Source organism: Ochotona princeps, chromosome 1 (assembly GCF_030435755.1).
Source record: "Ochotona princeps isolate mOchPri1 chromosome 1, mOchPri1.hap1, whole genome shotgun sequence".
NCBI lineage: Eukaryota > Metazoa > Chordata > Mammalia > Lagomorpha > Ochotonidae > Ochotona > Ochotona princeps.
This window is the reverse complement of record NC_080832.1, coordinates 137,108,549-137,129,068: the sequence shown is the minus strand read 5'-3', so window position 1 is coordinate 137,129,068 and position 20,520 is coordinate 137,108,549.

Here is a 20,520-nt window from a genome sequence, read left to right as displayed (position 1 = left end):
AGCTGTGCTGCTGCTTAGGGCAGTTGCCATTCACCACCACACTCCCTTCCCTAGGTGTCATATCCACTTTCAGACATATGTGCTGCCAGAGCTCTTAGTTTCCATGGCAGTGGGAAATGGCTTGGGCACTGAACTTGTCTTTGGCTGTGGAGTTTTGATCGCCTTGAGTGAGCAGCTCCATGTTCCTTTTGTGTGGGTGCTGAAGCTGCTTCATTCCATCCCACAGGGCTCAATGGGCATGGGACCGGAAGTGAGCCAACAGGGTTTCCTAGATAGCTGCCAGGACAGCTGATGGTATGTGAAGTTCATGAGGCAGGTGGAGTTGTTTTGGCAGTGGAAGAGCTGTGCTGCTGCTTCGGGCAGTTGTCATTCACCAGCACACTCCCTTCCCTAGGTGTCATATCCACTTTCAGACATATGTGCTGCCAGAGCACTTGGTTTCCATGGCAGCGGGAAATGGCTTGGGCACTGAACTTGTCTTTGGCTGTGGAGTTTTGAGTGCCTTGAGTGAGGAGCTCCATGTTCGTTTTGTGTGGGTGCTGAAGCTGTTTGAATCTATCCCACTTTGCTCAAAGGGCATGCCACCGGAAGTGACCCAACAGCGTTTCCTAGATAGCTGGCAGGACAGCTGATGGTATGTGAAGTTCATGAGGCAGGTGGAGTTGTTTTGGCAGTGGAAGAGCTGTGCTGCTGCTTATGGCAGTTGCCATTGACCAGCACACTCCCTTCCCTAGGTGTCATATCCACTTTCAGACATATGTGCTGCCAGAGCACTTGGTTTCCATGTCCGCGGGAAATGGCTTGGGCACTGAACTTGTCTTTGGCCGTGGAGTTTTGAGCGCCTTGAGTGAGGATCTCCATGTTCGTTTTGTGTGGGTGCTGAAGCTGCTTGATTCCATCCTACTGGGCTCAATGCGCATGGGACCAGAAGTGACCCAACAGGGTTTCCTAGATAGCTGCCAGGACAGCTGATGGTATGTGAAGTTCATGTGGCAGGTGGAGTTGTTTTGGCAGTGGAAGAGCTGTGCTGCTGCTTCGGGCAGTTGCCATTCACCAGCACACTCCCTTCCCTAGGTGTCTTATCCACTTTCAGACATATGTGCTGCCAGAGCACTTGGTTTCCATGGCAGTGGAAAATGGCTTGGGCACTGAACTTGTCTTTGGCTGTGGAGTTTTGAGCGCCTTGAGTGAGGAGCTCCATGTTAGATTTGTGTGGGTGCTGAAGCTGCTTGATTCCATCCCACTGGGCTCAATGGGCATGGGACCGGAAGTGACCCAACAGCGTTTCCTAGATAGCTGCCAGGAAAGCTGATGGCATGTGAAGTTCATGAGACAGGTGGAGTTGTTTTGGCACTGGAAGAGCTGTGCTGCTGCTTCAGGCAGTTGCCATTCACCACCACACTCCCTTCCCTAGGTGTCATATCCACTTTCAGACATATGTGCTGCCAGAGCACTTGGTTTCCATGGCAGCGGGAAATGGCTTGGGCACTGAACTTGTCTTTGGCTGTGGAGTTTTGAGCGCCTTGAGTGAGGAGCTCCATGTTCGTTTTGTGTGGGTGCTGAAGCTGCTTGATTCCATCCGACTGGGCTCAATGGGCATGGGACCGGAAGTGAGCCAAAAGGGTTTCCTAGATAGCTGCCAGGATAGCTGATGGTATGTGAAGTTCATGAGGCAGGTGGAGTTGTTTTGGCACTGGAAGAGCTGTGCTGCTGCTTCGGGCAGTTGCCATTCACCAGCACACTCCCTTCCCTAGGTGTCATATCCACTTTCAGACATATGTGCTGCCAGAGCACTTGGTTTCCATGGCAGCGGGAAATGGCTTGGGCACTGAACTTGTCTTTGGCCATGGTGTTTTGTTCGCCTTGAGTGAGGAGCTCCACTTTCCCTTTGTGTGGGTGCTGAAGCTGCTGTATTCTATCCCACTGGGCTCAATGCGCATGCGACCGGATGGGACCCAACAGGGTTTCCTAGATAGCTGCCTGGACAGCTGATGGTATGTGAAGTTCATGAGGCAGGTGGAGTTGTTTTGGCAGTGGAAGAGCTGTGCCGCTGCTTCGGGCAGTTGCCATTCACCAGCACACTCCCTTCCCTAGGTTTCATATCCACTTTCACACATATGTGCTGCCAGAGCACTTGGTTTCCATGGCAGCGGGAAATGGCTTGGGCACTGAACTTGTCTTTGGCTGTGGAGTTTTGAGCGCCTTGAGTGAGGAGCTCCATGTTCGTTTTGTGTGGGTGCTCAAGCTGCTTGATTCCATCCCACTGGGCTCAATGGGCATGGGACCAAAAGTGACCCAACAGGGTTTCCTACATAGCTGCCAGGACAGCTGATGGTATGTGAAGGTTATGAGGCAGGTGGAGTTGTTTTGGCAGTGGAAGAGCTGTGCTGCTGCTTCAGGCAGTTGCCATTCACCACCAGACTCCCTTCCCTAGGTGTCATATCCACTTTCAGACATATGTGCTGCCAGAGCACTTGGTTTCCATGGCAGAGGGAAATGGCTTGGGCACTGACCTTGTCTTTGGCTGTGGAGTTTTGAGCGCCTTGAGTGAGGAGCTCCATGTTCGTTTTGTGTGGGTGCTGAAGCTGCTTGATTCCATCCCCCTGGGCTCAATGGGCATGGGACCGGATGTGACCCAACAGGGTTTCCTAGATAGCTGCCAGGACAGCTGATGGTATGTGAAGTTCTTGAGGCAGGTGGAGTTGTTTTGGCAGTGGAAGAGCTGTGCTGCTGCTTCGGGCAGTTGCCATTCACCAGCACACTCCCTTCCCTAGGTGTCATATCCACTTTCAGACATATGTGCTGCCAGAGCACTTGGTTTCCATGGCAGCGGGAAATGGCTTGGGCACTGAACTTGTCTTTGGCTGTGGAGTTTTGAGCGCCTTGAGTGAGGAGCTCCATGTTCGTTTTGTGTGGGTGCTGAAGCTGCTTGAATCTATCCCACTTTGCTCAAAGGGCATGGGACCGGAAGTGACCCAACAGCGTTTCCTAGATAGCTGGCAGGACAGCTGATGGTATGTGAAGTTCATGAGGCAGGTGGAGTTGTTTTGGCAGTGGAAGAGCTGTGCTGCTGCTTCGGGCAGTTGCCATTGACCAGCACACTCCCTTCCCTAGGTGTCATATCCACTTTCAGACATATGTGCTGCCAGAGCACTTGATTTCCATGGCAGCGGGAAATGCCTTTGGCACTGAACTTGTCTTTGGCTGTGGAGTTTTGAGCGCCTTGAGTGAGGAGCTCCATGTTCGTTTTGTGTGGGTGCTGAAGCTGCTTGATTCCATCCCACTGGGATCAATGGGCATGGGACCGGATGTGACTCAACAGGGTTTCCTAGATAGCGGCCAGGACAGCTGATGGTATGTGAAGTTCATGAGGCAGGTGGAGTTGTTTTGGCAGTGGAAGAGCTGTGCTGCTGCTTCGGGCAGTTGTCATTCACCAGCACACTCCCTTCCCTAGGTGTCATATCCACTTTCAGACATATGTGCTGCCAGAGCACTTGGTTTCCATGGCAGCGGGAAATGGCTTGGGCACTGAACTTGTCTTTGGCCGTGGAGTTTTGAGCGCCTTGAGTGAGGAGCTCCATGTTCGTTTTGTGTGGGTGCTCAAGCTTCTTGATTCCATCAAACTGGGCTCAATGGGCATGGGACCGGAAGTGACCCAACAGGGTTTCCTAGACAGCTGCCAGGAGAGCTGATGGTATGTGAAGTTCATGAGGCAGGTGGAGTTGTTTTGGCAGTGGAAGAGCTGTGCTGCTGCTTCGGGCAGTTGCCATTCACCACCACACTCCCTTCCCTAGGTGTCATATCCACTTTCAGACATATGTGCTGCCAGAACACTTGGTTTCCATGGCAGGGGGAAATGGCTTGGGCACTGAACTTGTCTTTGGCTGTGGAGTTTTGAGCGCCTTGAGTGAGGAGCTCCATGTTCGTTTTGTGTGGGTGCTGAAGCTGCTTGATTCCATCCCACTGGGCTCAATGGGCATGGGACCGGAAGTGACCCAACAGCGTTTCCTAGATAGCTGCCAGGACAGCTGATGGTATGTGAAGTTCATGAGGCAGGTGGAGTTGTTTTGGCAGTGGAAGAGCTGTGCTGCTGCTTCGGGCAGGTGCCATTCACCAACACACTCCCTTCCCTAGGTGTCATATCCACTTTCAGACATATGTGCTGCCAGAGCACTTGGTTTCCATGGCAGCGGGAAATGGCTTGGGCACTGAACTTGTCTTCCGCCGTGTAGGTTTGAGTTCCTTGAGTGAGGAGCTCCATGTTCGTTTTGTGTGGGTGCTGAAGCTGCTTGATTCCATCCGACAGGGCTCAATGGGCATGGGACCGGAAGTGCCCCAACAGCGTTTCCTAGATAGCTGCCAGAACAGCTGATGGTATGTGAAGTTCATGAGGCAGGTGGAGTTGTTTTGGCAGTGGAAGAGCTGTGCTGCTGCTTAGGGCAGTTGCCATTCACCACCGCACTCCCTTCCCTAGGTGTCATATCCACTTTCAGACATATGTGCTGCCAGAGCACTTGGTTTCCATGGCAGCGGGAAATGGCTTCGGGACTGAACTTGTCTTTGGCCATGGAGTTTTAGGCGCCTTGAGTGAGGAGCTCCATGCTATATTTGTGTGGGTGCTGAAGCGGCTTGTTTTCATCCCACTGGGAACAATGGGCATGGGACCGGATGTGACTCAACAGGGTTTCCTAGATAGCTGCCAGGACAGCTGATGGTATGTGAAGTTCATGAGGCAGGTGGAGTTGTTTTGGCAGTGGAAGAGCTGTGCTGCTGCTTCGGGCAGTTGTCATTCACCAGCACACTCCCTTCCCTAGGTGTCATATCCACTTTCAGACATATGTGCTGCCAGAGCACTTGGTTTCCATGGCAGCGGGAAATGGCTTGGGCACTGAACTTGTCTTTGGCTGTGGAGTTTTGAGCGCCTTGAGTGAGGAGCTCCATGTTCGTTTTGTGTGGGTGCTCAAGCTTCTTGATTCCATCCCACTGGGCTCAATGGGCATGGGACCGGAAGTGACCCAACAGGGTTCCTAGATAGCTGCCAGGACAGCTGATGGTATGTGAAGTTCATGCGGAAGGTGGAGTTGTTTTGGCAGTGGAAGAGCTGTGCTGCTGCTTCGGGCAGTTGCCATTGACCAGCACACTCCCTTCCCTAGGTGTCATATCCACTTTCAGACATATGTGCTGCCAGAGCACTTGGTTTCCATGGCAGCGGGAAATGGCTTGGGCACTGAACTTGTCTTTGGCCATGGTGTTTTGTTCGCGTTGAGTGAGGAGCTCCACTTTCCCTTTGTGTGGGTGCTGAAGCTGCTGTATTCTATCCCACTGGGCTCAATGCGCATGCGACCGGATGGGACCCAACAGGGTTTCCTAGATAGCTGCCAGGACAGCTGATGGTATGTGAAGTTCATGAGGCAGGTGGAGTTGTTTTGGCAGTGGAAGAGCTGTGCTGCTGCTTCGGGCAGTTGCGATTCACCAGCACACTCCCTTCCCTAGGTGTCATATCCACTTTCACACATATGTGCTGCCAGAGCACCTGGTTTCCATGGCAGCGGGAAATGGCTTGGGCACTGAACTTGTCTTTGGCTGTGGAGTTTTGAGCGCCTTGAGTGAGGAGCTCCATGTTCGTTTTGTGTGAGTGCTGAAGCTGCTTGATTCCATCCCCCTGGGCTCAATGGGCATGGGACCGGAAGTGACCCAACAGGGTTTCCTAGATAGCTGCCAGGACAGCTGATGGTATGTGAAGTTCTTGAGGCAGGTGGAGTTGTTTTGGCAGTGGAAGAGCTGTGCTGCTGCTTCGGGCAGTTGCCATTCACCAGCACACTCCCTTCCCTAGGTGTCATATCCACTTTCAGACATATGTGCTGCCAGAGCACTTGGTTTCCATGGCAGCGGGAAATGGCTTGGGCACTGAACTTGTCTTTGGCTGTGGAGTTTTGAGCGCCTTGAGTGAGGAGCTCCATGTTCGTTTTGTGTGGGTGCTGAAGCTGCTTGAATCTATCCCACTTTGCTCAAAGGGCATGGGACCGGAAGTGACCCAACAGCGTTTCCTAGATAGCCGCCAGGACAGCTGATGGTATGTGAAGTTCATGAGGCAGGTGGATTTGTTTTGGCAGTGGAAGAGCTGTGCTGCTGCTTCGGGCAGTTGCCATTGACCAGCACACTCTCTTCCCTAGGTGTCATATCCACTTTCAGACATATGTGCTGCCAGAGCACTTGATTTCCATGGCAGCGGGAAATGGCTTGGGCACTGAATTTGTCTTTGGCCGTGGAGTTTTGAGCGCCTTGAGTGAGGAGCTCCATGTTCGTTTTGTGTGGGTGCTGAAGCTGCTTGATTCCATCCTACTGGGCTCAATGCGCATGGTACCAGAAGTGACCCAACAGGGTTTCCTAGATAGCTGCCAGGACAGCTGATGGTATGTGAAGTTCATGTGGCAGGTGGAGTTGTTTTGGCAGTGGAAGAGCTGTGCTGCTGCTTCGGGCAGTTGCCATTGACCAGCACACTCCCTTCCCTAGGTGTCATATCCACTTTCAGACATATGTGCTGCCAGAGCACTAGGTTTCCATGGCAGCGGGAAATGGCTTGGGCACTGAACTTGTCTTTGGCTGTGGAGTTTTGAGTGCCTTGAGTGAGGAGCTCAAAGTTCGTTTTGTGTGGGTGCTGAAGCTGCTGTTTTCTATCCCACTGGGCTCAATGGGCATGGGACCGGATGTAACCCAACAAGGGTTCCTAGATAGCTGCCAGGACAGCTGATGGTATGTGAAGTTCATGAGGCAGGTGGAGTTGTTTTGGCAGTGGAAGAGCTGTGCTGCTGCTTAGGGCAGTTGCCATTCACCACCGCACTCCCTTCCCTAGGTGTCATATCCACTTTCAGACATATGTGCTGCCAGAGCACTTGGTTTCCATGGCAGCGGGAAATGGCTTGGGCACTGAAATTGTCTTTGGCCATGGAGTTTTAGGCGCCTTGAGTTAGGAGCTCCATGCTATATTTGTGTGGGTGCTGAAGCTGCTTGTTTTCATCCCACTGGGATCAATGGGCATGGGACCGGATGTGACTCAACAGGGTTTCCTAGATAGCTGCCAGGACAGCTGATGGTATGTGAAGTTCATGAGGCAGGTGGAGTTGTTTTGGCAGTGGAAGAGCTGTGCTGCTGGTTCGGGCAGTTGTCATTCACCAGCACACTCCCTTCCCTAGGTGTCATATCCACTTTCAGACATATGTGCTGCCAGAGCACTTGGTTTCCATGGCAGCGGGAAATGGCTTGGGCACTGAGCTTGTCTTTGGCCGTGGAATTTTGAGCGCCTTGAGTGAGGAGCTCCATGTTCGTTTTGTGTGGGTGCTGAAGCTGCTTGATTCCATCCCACTGGGCTCAATGGGCATGGGACCAGAAGTGACACAACAGGGTTTCATAGATAGCTGCCAGGACAGCTGATGGTATGTGAAGTTCATGAGGCAGGTGGAGTTGTTTTGGCAGTGGAAGAGCTGTGCTGCTGCTTCGGGCAGTTGCCATTCCCCAACACACTCCCTTCCCTAGATGTCATATCCATATTCAGACATATGTGCTGCCAGAGCACTTGGTTTCCATGGCAGCGGGAAATGGCTTGGGCACTGAACTTGTCTTTGGCCGTGGAGTTTTGAGCGCCTTGAGTGAGGAGCTCCATGTTCGTTTTGTGTGGGTGCTGAAGCTGCTTGATTCCATCCCACTGGGCTCAATGGGCATGGGACCCGAAGTGACCCAACAGGGTTTCCTAGATAGCTGCCAGGACAGCTGATGGTATGTGAAGTTCATGAGGCAGGTGGAGTTGTTTTGGCAGTGGAAGAGCTGTGCTGCTGCTTCGGGCAGTTGCCATTCACCACCACACTTCCTTCCCTAGGTGTCATATCCACTTTCAGACATATGTGCTGCCAGAGCACTTGGTTTCCATGGCAGCGGGAAATGGCTTGGGCACTGAACTTGTCTTTGGCTGTGGAGTTTTGAGCGCCTTGAGTGAGGAGCTCCATGTTCGTTTTGTGTGGGTGCTGAAGCTGCTTGAATCTATCCCACTTTGCTCAAAGGGCATGCGACCGGAAGTGACCCAACAGGGTTTCCTAGATAGCTGCCAGGACAGCTGATGGTATGTGAAGTTCATGAGGCAGGTGGAGTTGTTTTGGCACTGGAAGAGCTGTGCTGCTGCTTCGGGCAGTTGCCATTCACCACCACACTCCCTTCCCTAGGTGTCATATCCACTTTCAGACATATGTGCTGCCAGAGCTCTTAGTTTCCATGGCAGTGGGAAATGGCTTGGGCACTGAACTTGTCTTTGGCTGTGGAGTTTTGATCGCCTTGAGTGAGCAGCTCCATGTTCCTTTTGTGTGGGTGCTGAAGCTGCTTCATTCCATCCCACAGGGCTCAATGGGCATGGGACCGGAAGTGAGCCAACAGGGTTTCCTAGATAGCTGCCAGGACAGCTGATGGTATGTGAAGTACATGAGGCAGGTGGAGTTGGTTTGGCACTGGAAGAGCTGTGCTGCTGCTTCGGGCAGTTGCCATTCACCAGCACACTCCCTTCCCTAGGTGTCATATCCACTTTCAGACATATGTGCTGCCAGAACACTTGGTTTCCATGGCAGCAGGAAATGGCTTGGGCACTGAACTTGTCTTTGGCTGTGGAGTTTTGAGCGCCTTGAGTGAGGAGCTCCATGTTCGTTTTGTGTGGGTGCTCAAGCTGCTTGATTCCATCCCACTGGGCTCAATGGGCATGGGACCGGAAGTGACCCAACAGGGTTTCCTAGATAGCTGCCAGGACAGCTGATGGTATGTGAAGTTCATGAGGCAGGTGGAGTTGTTTTGGCACTGGAAGAGCTGTGCTGCTGCTGCGGGCAGTTGCCATTCACCAGCACATTCCCTTCCCTAGGTGTCATATCCACTTTCAGACATATGTGCTGCCAGAGCACTTGAGTTCTATGGCAAGGGGAATGCGTTTGGCACTGAACTTGTCTTTGGCCGTGGAGTTTTAAGTGCCTTGAGTGAGGAGCTCCATGTTCGTTTTGTATAAGTGCTGAAGCTGCTTGATTCCATCCCACTGGGCTCAATGGGCATGGTTCGGAAGTGACCGAACAAGGGTTCCTAGATAGCTGCCAGGACAGCTGATGGTATGTGAAGTTCATGAGGCAGGTGGAGTAGTTTTGGCAGTGGAAGAGCTGTGCTGCTGCTTCGGGCAGTTGCCATTCACCAGCACACTCCCTTCCCTAGGTGTCATATCCACTTTCAGACATATGTGCTGCCAGAGCACTTGGTTTCCATGGCAGCGGAAAATGGCTTGGGCACTGAACTTGTCTTTGGCTGTGGAGTTTTGAGCGCTTTGAGTGAGGAGCTCCATGTTCGTTTTGTGTGGGTGCTGAAGCTGCTTGATTCCATCCCCCTGGGCTCAATGGGCATGGGACCGGAAGTGAGCCAACAGGGTTTCCTAGATAGCTGCCAGGACAGCTGATGGTATGTGAAGTTCTTGAGGCAGGTGGAGTTGTTTTGGCAGTGGAAGAGCTGTGCTGCTGCTTCGGGCAGTTGCCATTCACCAGCACACTCCCTTCCCTAGGTTTCATATCCACTTTCAGACATATGTGCTGCCAGAGCACTTGGTTTCCATGGCAGCGGGAAATGGCTTGGGCACTGAACTTGTCTTTGGCTGTGGAGTTTTGAGCGCCTTGAGTGAGGAGCTCCATGTTCGTTTTGTGTGGGTGCTCAAGCTGCTTGATTCCATCCCACTGGGCTCAATGGGCATGGGACCAAAAGTGACCCAACAGGGTTTCCTACATAGCTGCCAGGACAGCTGATGGTATGTGAAGGTTATGAGGCAGGTGGAGTTGTTTTGGCAGTGGAAGAGCTGTGCTGCTGCTTCAGGCAGTTGCCATTCACCACCAGACTCCCTTCCCTAGGTGTCATATCCACTTTCACACATATGTGCTGCCAGAGCACTTGGTTTCCATGGCAGAGGGAAATGGCTTGGGCACTGACCTTGTCTTTGGCTGTGGAGTTTTGAGCGCCTTGAGTGAGGAGCTCCATGTTCGTTTTGTGTGGGTGCTGAAGCTGCTTGATTCCATCCGACAGGGCTCAATGGGCATGGGACCGGAAGTGAGCCAACAGGGTTTCCTAGATAGCTACCAGGACAGCTGATGGTATGTGAAGTTCTTGAGGCAGGTGGAGTTGTTTTGGCAGTGGAAGAGCTGTGCTGCTGCTTCGGGCAGTTGCCATTCACCAGCACACTCCCTTCCCTAGGTGTCATATCCACTTTCAGACATATGTGCTGCCAGAGCACTTGGTTTCCATGGCAGCGGGAAATGGCTTGGGCACTGAACTTGTCTTTGGCTGTGGAGTTTTGAGCGCCTTGAGTGAGGAGCTCCATGTTCGTTTTGTGTGGGTGCTGAAGCTGCTTGAATCTATCCCACTTTGCTCAAAGGGCATGGGACCGGAAGTGACCCAACAGCGTTTCCTAGATAGCTGGCAGGACAGCTGATGGTATGTGAAGTTCATGAGGCAGGTGGAGTTGTTTTGGCAGTGGAAGAGCTGTGCTGCTGCTTCGGGCAGTTGCCATTGACCAGCACACTCCCTTCCCTAGGTGTCATATCCACTTTCAGACATATGTGCTGCCAGAGCACTTGATTTCCATGGCAGCGGGAAATGCCTTTGGCACTGAACTTGTCTTTTGCTGTGGAGTTTTGAGCGCCTTGAGTGAGGAGCTCCATGTTCGTTTTGTGTGGGTGCTGAAGCTGCTTGTTTTCATCCCACTGGGATCAATGGGCATGGGACCGGATGTGACTCAACAGGGTTTCCTAGATAGCGGCCAGGACAGCTGATGGTATGTGAAGTTCATGAGGCAGGTGGAGTTGTTTTGGCAGTGGAAGAGCTGTGCTGCTGCTTCGGGCAGTTGTCATTCACCAGCACACTCCCTTCCCTAGGTGTCATATCCACTTTCAGACATATGTGCTGCCAGAGCACTTGGTTTCCATGGCAGCGGGAAATGGCTTGGGCACTGAACTTGTCTTTGGCTGTGGAGTTTTGAGCGCCTTGAGTGAGGAGCTCCATGTTCGTTTTGTGTGGGTGCTCAAGCTTCTTGATTCCATCCCACTGGGCTCAATGGGCATGGGACCGGAAGTGACCCAACAGGGTTTCCTAGACAGCTGCCAGGACAGCTGATGGTATGTGAAGTTCATGAGGCAGGTGGAGTTGTTTTGGCAGTGGAAGAGCTGTGCTGCTGCTTCGGGCAGTTGCCATTCACCACCACACTCCCTTCCCTAGGTGTCATATCCACTTTCAGACATATGTGCTGCCAGAACACTTGGTTTCCATGGCAGGGGGAAATGGCTTGGGCACTGAACTTGTCTTTGGCTGTGGAGTTTTGAGCGCCTTGAGTGAGGAGCTCCATGTTCGTTTTGTGTGGGTGCTGAAGCTGCTTGATTCCATCCCACTGGGCTCAATGGGCATGGGACCGGAAGTGACCCAACAGCGTTTCCTAGATAGCTGCCAGGACAGCTGATGGTATGTGAAGTTCATGAGGCAGGTGGAGTTGTTTTGGCAGTGGAAGAGCTGTGCTGCTGCTTCGGGCAGGTGCCATTCACCAACACACTCCCTTCCCTAGGTGTCATATCCACTTTCAGACATATGTGCTGCCAGAGCACTTGGTTTCCATGGCAGCGGGAAATGGCTTGGGCACTGAACTTGTCTTCCGCCGTGTAGGTTTGAGTTCCTTGAGTGAGGAGCTCCATGTTCGTTTTGTGTGGGTGCTGAAGCTGCTTGATTCCATCCGACAGGGCTCAATGGGCATGGGACCGGAAGTGCCCCAACAGCGTTTCCTAGATAGCTGCCAGAACAGCTGATGGTATGTGAAGTTCATGAGGCAGGTGGAGTTGTTTTGGCAGTGGAAGAGCTGTGCTGCTGCTTAGGGCAGTTGCCATTCACCACCGCACTCCCTTCCCTAGGTGTCATATCCACTTTCAGACATATGTGCTGCCAGAGCACTTGGTTTCCATGGCAGCGGGAAATGGCTTCGGGACTGAACTTGTCTTTGGCCATGGAGTTTTAGGCGCCTTGAGTGAGGAGCTCCATGCTATATTTGTGTGGGTGCTGAAGCGGCTTGTTTTCATCCCACTGGGAACAATGGGCATGGGACCGGATGTGACTCAACAGGGTTTCCTAGATAGCTGCCAGGACAGCTGATGGTATGTGAAGTTCATGAGGCAGGTGGAGTTGTTTTGGCAGTGGAAGAGCTGTGCTGCTGCTTCGGGCAGTTGTCATTCACCAGCACACTCCCTTCCCTAGGTGTCATATCCACTTTCAGACATATGTGCTGCCAGAGCACTTGGTTTCCATGGCAGCGGGAAATGGCTTGGGCACTGAACTTGTCTTTGGCTGTGGAGTTTTGAGCGCCTTGAGTGAGGAGCTCCATGTTCGTTTTGTGTGGGTGCTCAAGCTTCTTGATTCCATCCCACTGGGCTCAATGGGCATGGGACCGGAAGTGACCCAACAGGGTTCCTAGATAGCTGCCAGGACAGCTGATGGTATGTGAAGTTCATGCGGCAGGTGGAGTTGTTTTGGCAGTGGAAGAGCTGTGCTGCTGCTTCGGGCAGTTGCCATTGACCAGCACACTCCCTTCCCTAGGTGTCATATCCACTTTCAGACATATGTGCTGCCAGAGCACTTGGTTTCCATGGCAGCGGGAAATGGCTTGGGCACTGAACTTGTCTTTGGCCATGGTGTTTTGTTCGCGTTGAGTGAGGAGCTCCACTTTCCCTTTGTGTGGGTGCTGAAGCTGCTGTATTCTATCCCACTGGGCTCAATGCGCATGCGACCGGATGGGACCCAACAGGGTTTCCTAGATAGCTGCCTGGACAGCTGATGGTATGTGAAGTTCATGAGGCAGGTGGAGTTGTTTTGGCAGTGGAAGAGCTGTGCTGCTGCTTCGGGCAGTTGCGATTCACCAGCACACTCCCTTCCCTAGGTGTCATATCCACTTTCACACATATGTGCTGCCAGAGCACTTGGTTTCCATGGCAGCGGGAAATGGCTTGGGCACTGAACTTGTCTTTGGCTGTGGAGTTTTGAGCGCCTTGAGTGAGGAGCTCCATGTTCGTTTTGTGTGAGTGCTGAAGCTGCTTGATTCCATCCCACTGGGCTCAATGGGCATGGGACCGGAAGTGACCCAACAGGGTTTCCTAGATAGCTGCCAGGACAGCTGATGGTATGTGAAGTTCTTGAGGCAGGTGGAGTTGTTTTGGCAGTGGAAGAGCTGTGCTGCTGCTTCGGGCAGTTGCCATTCACCAGCACACTCCCTTCCCTAGGTGTCATATCCACTTTCAGACATATGTGCTGCCAGAGCACTTGGTTTCCATGGCAGCGGGAAATGGCTTGGGCACTGAACTTGTCTTTGGCTGTGGAGTTTTGAGCGCCTTGAGTGAGGAGCTCCATGTTCGTTTTGTGTGGGTGCTGAAGCTGCTTGAATCTATCCCACTTTGCTCAAAGGGCATGGGACCGGAAGGGACCCAACAGCGTTTCCTAGATAGCCGCCAGGACAGCTGATGGTATGTGAAGTTCATGAGGCAGGTGGATTTGTTTTGGCAGTGGAAGAGCTGTGCTGCTGCTTCGGGCAGTTGCCATTGACCAGCACACTCTCTTCCCTAGGTGTCATATCCACTTTCAGACATATGTGCTGCCAGAGCACTTGATTTCCATGGCAGCGGGAAATGGCTTGGGCACTGAATTTGTCTTTGGCCGTGGAGTTTTGAGCGCCTTGAGTGAGGAGCTCCATGTTCGTTTTGTGTGGGTGCTGAAGCTGCTTGATTCCATCCTACTGGGCTCAATGCGCATGGTACCAGAAGTGACCCAACAGGGTTTCCTAGATAGCTGCCAGGACAGCTGATGGTATGTGAAGTTCATGTGGCAGGTGGAGTTGTTTTGGCACTGGAAGAGCTGTGCTGCTGCTTCGGGCAGTTGCCATTGACCAGCACACTCCCTTCCCTAGGTGTCATATCCACTTTCAGACATATGTGCTGCCAGAGCACTAGGTTTCCATGGCAGCGGGAAATGGCTTGGGCACTGAACTTGTCTTTGGCTGTGGAGTTTTGAGTGCCTTGAGTGAGGAGCTCAAAGTTCGTTTTGTGTGGGTGCTGAAGCTGCTGTTTTCTATCCCACTGGGCTCAATGGGCATGGGACCGGATGTAACCCAACAAGGGTTCCTAGATAGCTGCCAGGACAGCTGATGGTATGTGAAGTTCATGAGGCAGGTGGAGTTGTTTTGGCAGTGGAAGAGCTGTGCTGCTGCTTAGGGCAGTTGCCATTCACCACCGCACTCCCTTCCCTAGGTGTCATATCCACTTTCAGACATATGTGCTGCCAGAGCACTTGGTTTCCATGGCAGCGGGAAATGGCTTGGGCACTGAACTTGTCTTAATCATGGAGTATTGAGCGCCTTGAGTGAGGAGTTCCATGTTCGTTTTGTGTGGGTGCTGAAGCTGCTTGATTCCATCCCCCTGGACTCAATGGGCATGGGACCGGAAGTGACCCAACAGGGTTTCCTAGATAGCTGCCTGGACAGCTGATGGTATGTGAAGTTCATAAGGAAGGTGGAGTTGTTTTGGCAGTGGAAGAGCTGTGCTGCTGCTTCGGGCAGTTGCCATTCACCACCGCACTCCCTTCCCTAGGTGTCATATCCACTTTCAGACATATGTGCTGCCAGAGCACTTGGTTTCCATGGCAGCGGGAAATGGCTTCGGGACTGAACTTGTCTTTGGCCATGGAGTTTTAGGCGCCTTGAGTTAGGAGCTCCATGCTATATTTGTGTGGGTGCTGAAGCTGCTTGTTTTCATCCCACTGGGATCAATGGGCATGGGACCGGATGTGACTCAACAGGGTTTCCTAGATAGCTGCCAGGACAGCTGATGGTATGTGAAGTTCATGAGGCAGGTGGAGTTGTTTTGGCAGTGGAAGAGCTGTGCTGCTGGTTCGGGCAGTTGTCATTCACCAGCACACTCCCTTCCCTAGGTGTCATATCCACTTTGAGACATATGTGCTGCCAGAGCACTTGGTTTCCATGGCAGCGGGAAATGGCTTGGGCACTGAGCTTGTCTTTGGCCGTGGAATTTTGAGCGCCTTGAGTGAGGAGCTCCATGTTCGTTTTGTGTGGGTGCTGAAGCTGCTTGATTCCATCCCACTGGGCTCAATGGGCATGGGACCAGAAGTGACACAACAGGGTTTCATAGATAGCTGCCAGGACAGCTGATGGTATGTGAAGTTCATGAGGCAGGTGGATTTGTTTTGGCAGTGGAAGAGCTGTGCTGCTGCTTCGGGCAGTTGCCATTCACCAACACACTCCCTTCCCTAGATGTCATATCCATATTCAGACATATGTGCTGCCAGAGCACTTGGTTTCCATGGCAGCGGGAAATGGCTTGGGCACTGAACTTGTCTTTGGCCGTGGAGTTTTGAGCGCCTTGAGTGAGGAGCTCCATGTTCGTTTTGTGTGGGTGCTGAAGCTGCTTGATTCCATCCCACTGGGCTCAATGGGCATGGGACCGGAAGTGACCCAACAGGGTTTCCTAGATAGCTGCCAGGACAGCTGATGGTATGTGAAGTTCATGAGGCAGGTGGAGTTGTTTTGGCAGTGGAAGAGCTGTGCTGCTGCTTCGGGCAGTTGCCATTCACCACCACACTTCCTTCCCTAGGTGTCATATCCACTTTCAGACATATGTGCTGCCAGAGCACTTGGTTTCCATGGCAGCGGGAAATGGCTTGGGCACTGAACTTGTCTTTGGCTGTGGAGTTTTGAGCGCCTTGAGTGAGGAGCTCCATGTTCGTTTTGTGTGGGTGCTGAAGCTGCTTGAATCTATCCCACTTTGCTCAAAGGGCATGCGACCGGAAGTGACCCAACAGGGTTTCCTAGATAGCTGCCAGGACAGCTGATGGTATGTGAAGTTCATGAGGCAGGTGGAGTTGTTTTGGCACTGGAAGAGCTGTGCTGCTGCTTAGGGCAGTTGCCATTCACCACCACACTCCCTTCCCTAGGTGTCATATCCACTTTCAGACATATGTGCTGCCAGAGCTCTTAGTTTCCATGGCAGTGGGAAATGGCTTGGGCACTGAACTTGTCTTTGGCTGTGGAGTTTTGATCGCCTTGAGTGAGCAGCTCCATGTTCCTTTTGTGTGGGTGCTGAAGCTGCTTCATTCCATCCCACAGGGCTCAATGGGCATGGGACCGGAAGTGACCCAACAGGGTTTCCTAGATAGCTGCCAGGACAGCTGATGGTATGTGAAGTTCATGAGGCAGGTGGAGTTGGTTTGGCACTGGAAGAGCTGTGCTGCTGCTTCGGGCAGTTGCCATTCACCAGCACACTCCCTTCCCTAGGTGTCATATCCACTTTCAGACATATGTGCTGCCAGAACACTTGGTTTCCATGGCAGCAGGAAATGGCTTGGGCACTGAACTTGTCTTTGGCTGTGGAGTTTTGAGCGCCTTGAGTGAGGAGCTCCATGTTCCTTTTGTGTGGGTGCTCAAGCTGCTTGATTCCATCCCACTGGTCTCAATGGGCATGGGACCGGAAGTGACCCAACAGGGTTTCCTAGATAGCTGCCAGGACAGCTGATGGTATGTGAAGTTCATGAGGCAGGTGGAGTTGTTTTGGCACTGGAAGAGCTGTGCTGCTGCTGCGGGCAGTTGCCATTCACCAGCACATTCCCTTCCATAGGTGTCATATCCACTTTCAGACATATGTGCTGCCATAGCACTTGAGTTCTATGGCAAGGGGAATGCGTTTGGCACTGAACTTGTCTTTGGCCGTGGAGTTTTAAGTGCCTTGAGTGAGGAGCTCCATGTTCGTTTTGTATAAGTGCTGAAGCTGCTTGATTCCATCCCACTGGGCTCAATGGGCATGGTTCGGAAGTGACCGAACAAGGGTTCCTAGATAGCTGCCAGGACAGCTGATGGTATGTGAAGTTCATGAGGCAGGTGGAGTAGTTTTGGCAGTGGAAGAGCTGTGCTGCTGCTTCGGGCAGTTGCCATTCACCAGCACACTCCCTTCCCTAGGTGTCATATCCACTTTCAGACATATGTGCTGCCAGAGCACTTGGTTTCCATGGCAGCGGAAAATGGCTTGGGCACTGAACTTGTCTTTGGCTGTGGAGTTTTGAGCGCTTTGAGTGAGGAGCTCCATGTTCGTTTTGTGTGGGTGCTGAAGCTGCTTGATTAAATCCCACTGGGCTCAATGGGCATGGGACCAGAAGAGACCCAACAGGGTTTTCTAGATAGCTGCCAGGACAGCTGATGGTATGTGAAGTTCATGAGGCTGGTGGAGTTGTTTTGGCACTGGAAGAGCTGTGCTGCTGCTTCGGGCAGTTGCCATTCACCAGCACATTCCCTTCCCTAGGTGTCATATCCACTGATAGACAAATGTGCTGCCAGAGCACTTGGTTTCCATGGCAGAGGGAAATGGCTTGGGCACTGAACTTGTCTTTGGCCATGGAGATTTGAGCGCCTTGAGTGAGGAGCTCCATGTTCGTTTTGTGTGGGTGCTGAAGCTGCTTGATTCCATCCCACTGGGCTCAATGGGCATGGGACCGGAAGTGACCCAACACTGTTTCCTGGATAGCTGCCAGGACAGCTGATGGTATGTGAAGTTCATGAGGCAGGTGGAGTTGTTTTGGCAGTGGAAGAGCTGTGCTGCTGCTTCGGGCAGTTGCCATTGACCAGCACACTCCCTTCCCTAGGTGTCATATCCACTTTCAGACATATGTGCTGCCAGAGCACTTGATTTCAATGGCAGCGGGAAATGCGTTGGGCACTGAACTTGTCTTTGGCTGTGACGTTTTGAGCGCCTTGAGTGAGGAGCTCCATGTTCGTTTTGTGTGGGTGCTGAAGCTGCTTGATTCCATCCCACTGGGCTCAATGGGCATGGTACAGGAAGTGACCCAACAGGGTTTCCTAGATAGCTGCCAGGACAGCTGATGGTATGTGAAGTTCATGAGGCAGGTGGAGTTGTTTTGGCAGTGGAAGAGCTGTGCTGCTGCTTCAGGCAGTTGCCATTCACCAGCACACTCCCTTCCCTAGGTGTCATATCCACTTTCAGACATATGCGCTGCCAGAGCACTTGGTTTCCATGGCAGCGGGAAATGGCTTGGGCACTGAACTTGTCTTTGGCCATGGAGATTTTAGCGCCTTGAGTGAGGAGCTCCATGTTCGTTTTGTGTGGGTGCTGAAGCCGCTGTATTCTATCCCACTGGGCTCAATGGGCATGGGACCGGATGGGACCCAACAGGGTTTCCTAGATAGCTGCCAGGACAGCTGATGGTATGTGAAGTTCATGAGGCAGGTGGAGTTGTTTTGGCACTGGAAGAGCTGTGCTGCTGCTTCAGGCAGTTGCCATTCACCACCACACTCCCTTCCCTAGGTGTCATATCCACTTTCAGACATATGCGCTGCCAGAGCACTTGGTTTCCATGGCAGCGGGAAATGGCTTGGGCACTGAACTTGTTTTTCAACATGTAGTTTTGAGCGCCTTGAGTGAGGAGCTCCATGTTCGTTTTGTGTGGGTGCTGAAGCTGCTTGATTCCATCCCACTGGGCTCAATGGGCATGGGACCGGAAGTGACCCAACAGGGTTTCCTAGATAGCTGCCAGGACAGCTGATGGTATGTGAGGTTCATGAGGCAGGTGGAGTTGTTTTGGCAGTGGAAGAGCTGTGCTGCTGCTTCGGGCAGTTGCCATTCACCACCACACTCCCTTCCCTAGGTGTCATATCCACTTTCAGACATATGTGCTGCCAGAGCACTTGGTTTCCATGGAAGCGGGAAATGGCTTGGGCACTGAACTTGTCTTTGGCTGTGGAGTTTTGAGCGCCTTGAGTGAGGAGCTCCATGTTCGTTTTGTGGGGTGCTGAAGCTGCTTGATTCCATCCCACTGGGCTCAATGGGCATGGGACCGGATGTGACTCAACAGGGTTTCCTAGATAGCTGCCAGGACAGCTGATGGTATGTGAAGTTCATGAGGCAGGTGGAGTTGTTTTGGCACTGGAAGAGCTGTGCTGCTGCTTCGGGCAGTTGCCATTCACCACCACACTCCCTTCCCTAGGTGTCATATCCACTTTCACACATATGTGCTGCCAGAGCACTTGGTTTCCATGGCAGCGGGAAATGGCTTGGGCACTGAACTTGTCTTTGGCTGTGGAGTTTTGATCGCCTTGAGTGAGGAGCTCCATGTTAGTTTTGTGTGGGTGCTGAAGCTGCTTGATTCCATCCCACTGGGCTCAATGGGCATGGGACCGGAAGTGAGCCAACAGGGTTTGCTAGATAGCTGCCAGGACAGCTGATGGTATGTGAAGTTCATGAGGCAGGTGGAGTTGTTTTGGCATTGGAAGAGCTGTGCTGCTGCTTCGGGCAGTTGCCATTCACCAGCACACTCCCTTCCCTAGGTGTCATATCCACTTTCAGACATATGTGCTGCAAGAGTACTTGGTTTCCATGGCAGCCGGAAATGGCTTGGGCACTGAACTTGTCTTTGGCCATGTACATTTGAGCGCCTTGAGTGAGGAGCTCCATGTTCGTTTTGTGTGGGTGCTGAAGCTGCTTGATTCCATTTCCCTGGGCTCAATGGGCATGGGACCGGAAGTGACCCAACAGGGTTTCCTAGATAGCTGCCAGGACAGCTGATGGTATGTGAAGTTCATGAGGCAGGTGGAGTTGTTTTGTCACTGGAAGAGCTGTGCTGCTGGTTCGGGCAGTTGCCATTCACCAACACACTCCCTTCCCTAGGTATCATATCCACTTTCAGACGTATGTGCTGCCAGAGCACTTGGTTTCCATGGCAGAGGGAAAGGGCTTGGGCACTGAACTTGTCTTTCGCCATGTAGGTTTGAATGCCTTGAGTGAGGAGCTCCATGTTCGTTTTGTGTGGGTGCTGAAGCTGCTTGATTCCATCCCACTGGGCTCAATGTTCATGGGACCGGAAGTGACCCAACAGGGTTTCCTAGATAGCTGCCAGGACAGCTGATGGTATGTGAAGTTCATGAGGCAGGTGGAGTTGTTTTGGCATTGGAAGAGCTGTGCTGCTGCTACGGGCAGTTGCCATTCACCACCAGACTCCCTTCCCTAGGTGTCATATCCACTTTCAGACATATGTGCTGCAAGAGTACTTGGTTTCCATGGCAGCCGGAAATGGCTTGGGCGCTCAACTTGTCTTTGGCCATGTACATTTGAGCGCCTTGAGTGAGGAGCTCCATGTTCGTTTTGTGTGGGTGCTGAAGCTGCTTGATTCCATTTCCCTGGGCTCAATGGGCATGGGACCGGAAGTGACAAAACAGGGTTTCCTAGATAGCTGCCAGGACAGCTGATGGTATGTGAAGTTCATGAGGCAGGTGGAGTTGTTTTGTCACTGGAAGAGCTGTGCTGCTGGTTCGGGCAGTTGCCATTCACCAACACACTCCCTTCCCTAGGTGTCATATCCACTTTCAGACGTATGTGCTGCCAGAGCACTTGGTTTCCATGGCAGAGGGAAAGGGCTTGGGCA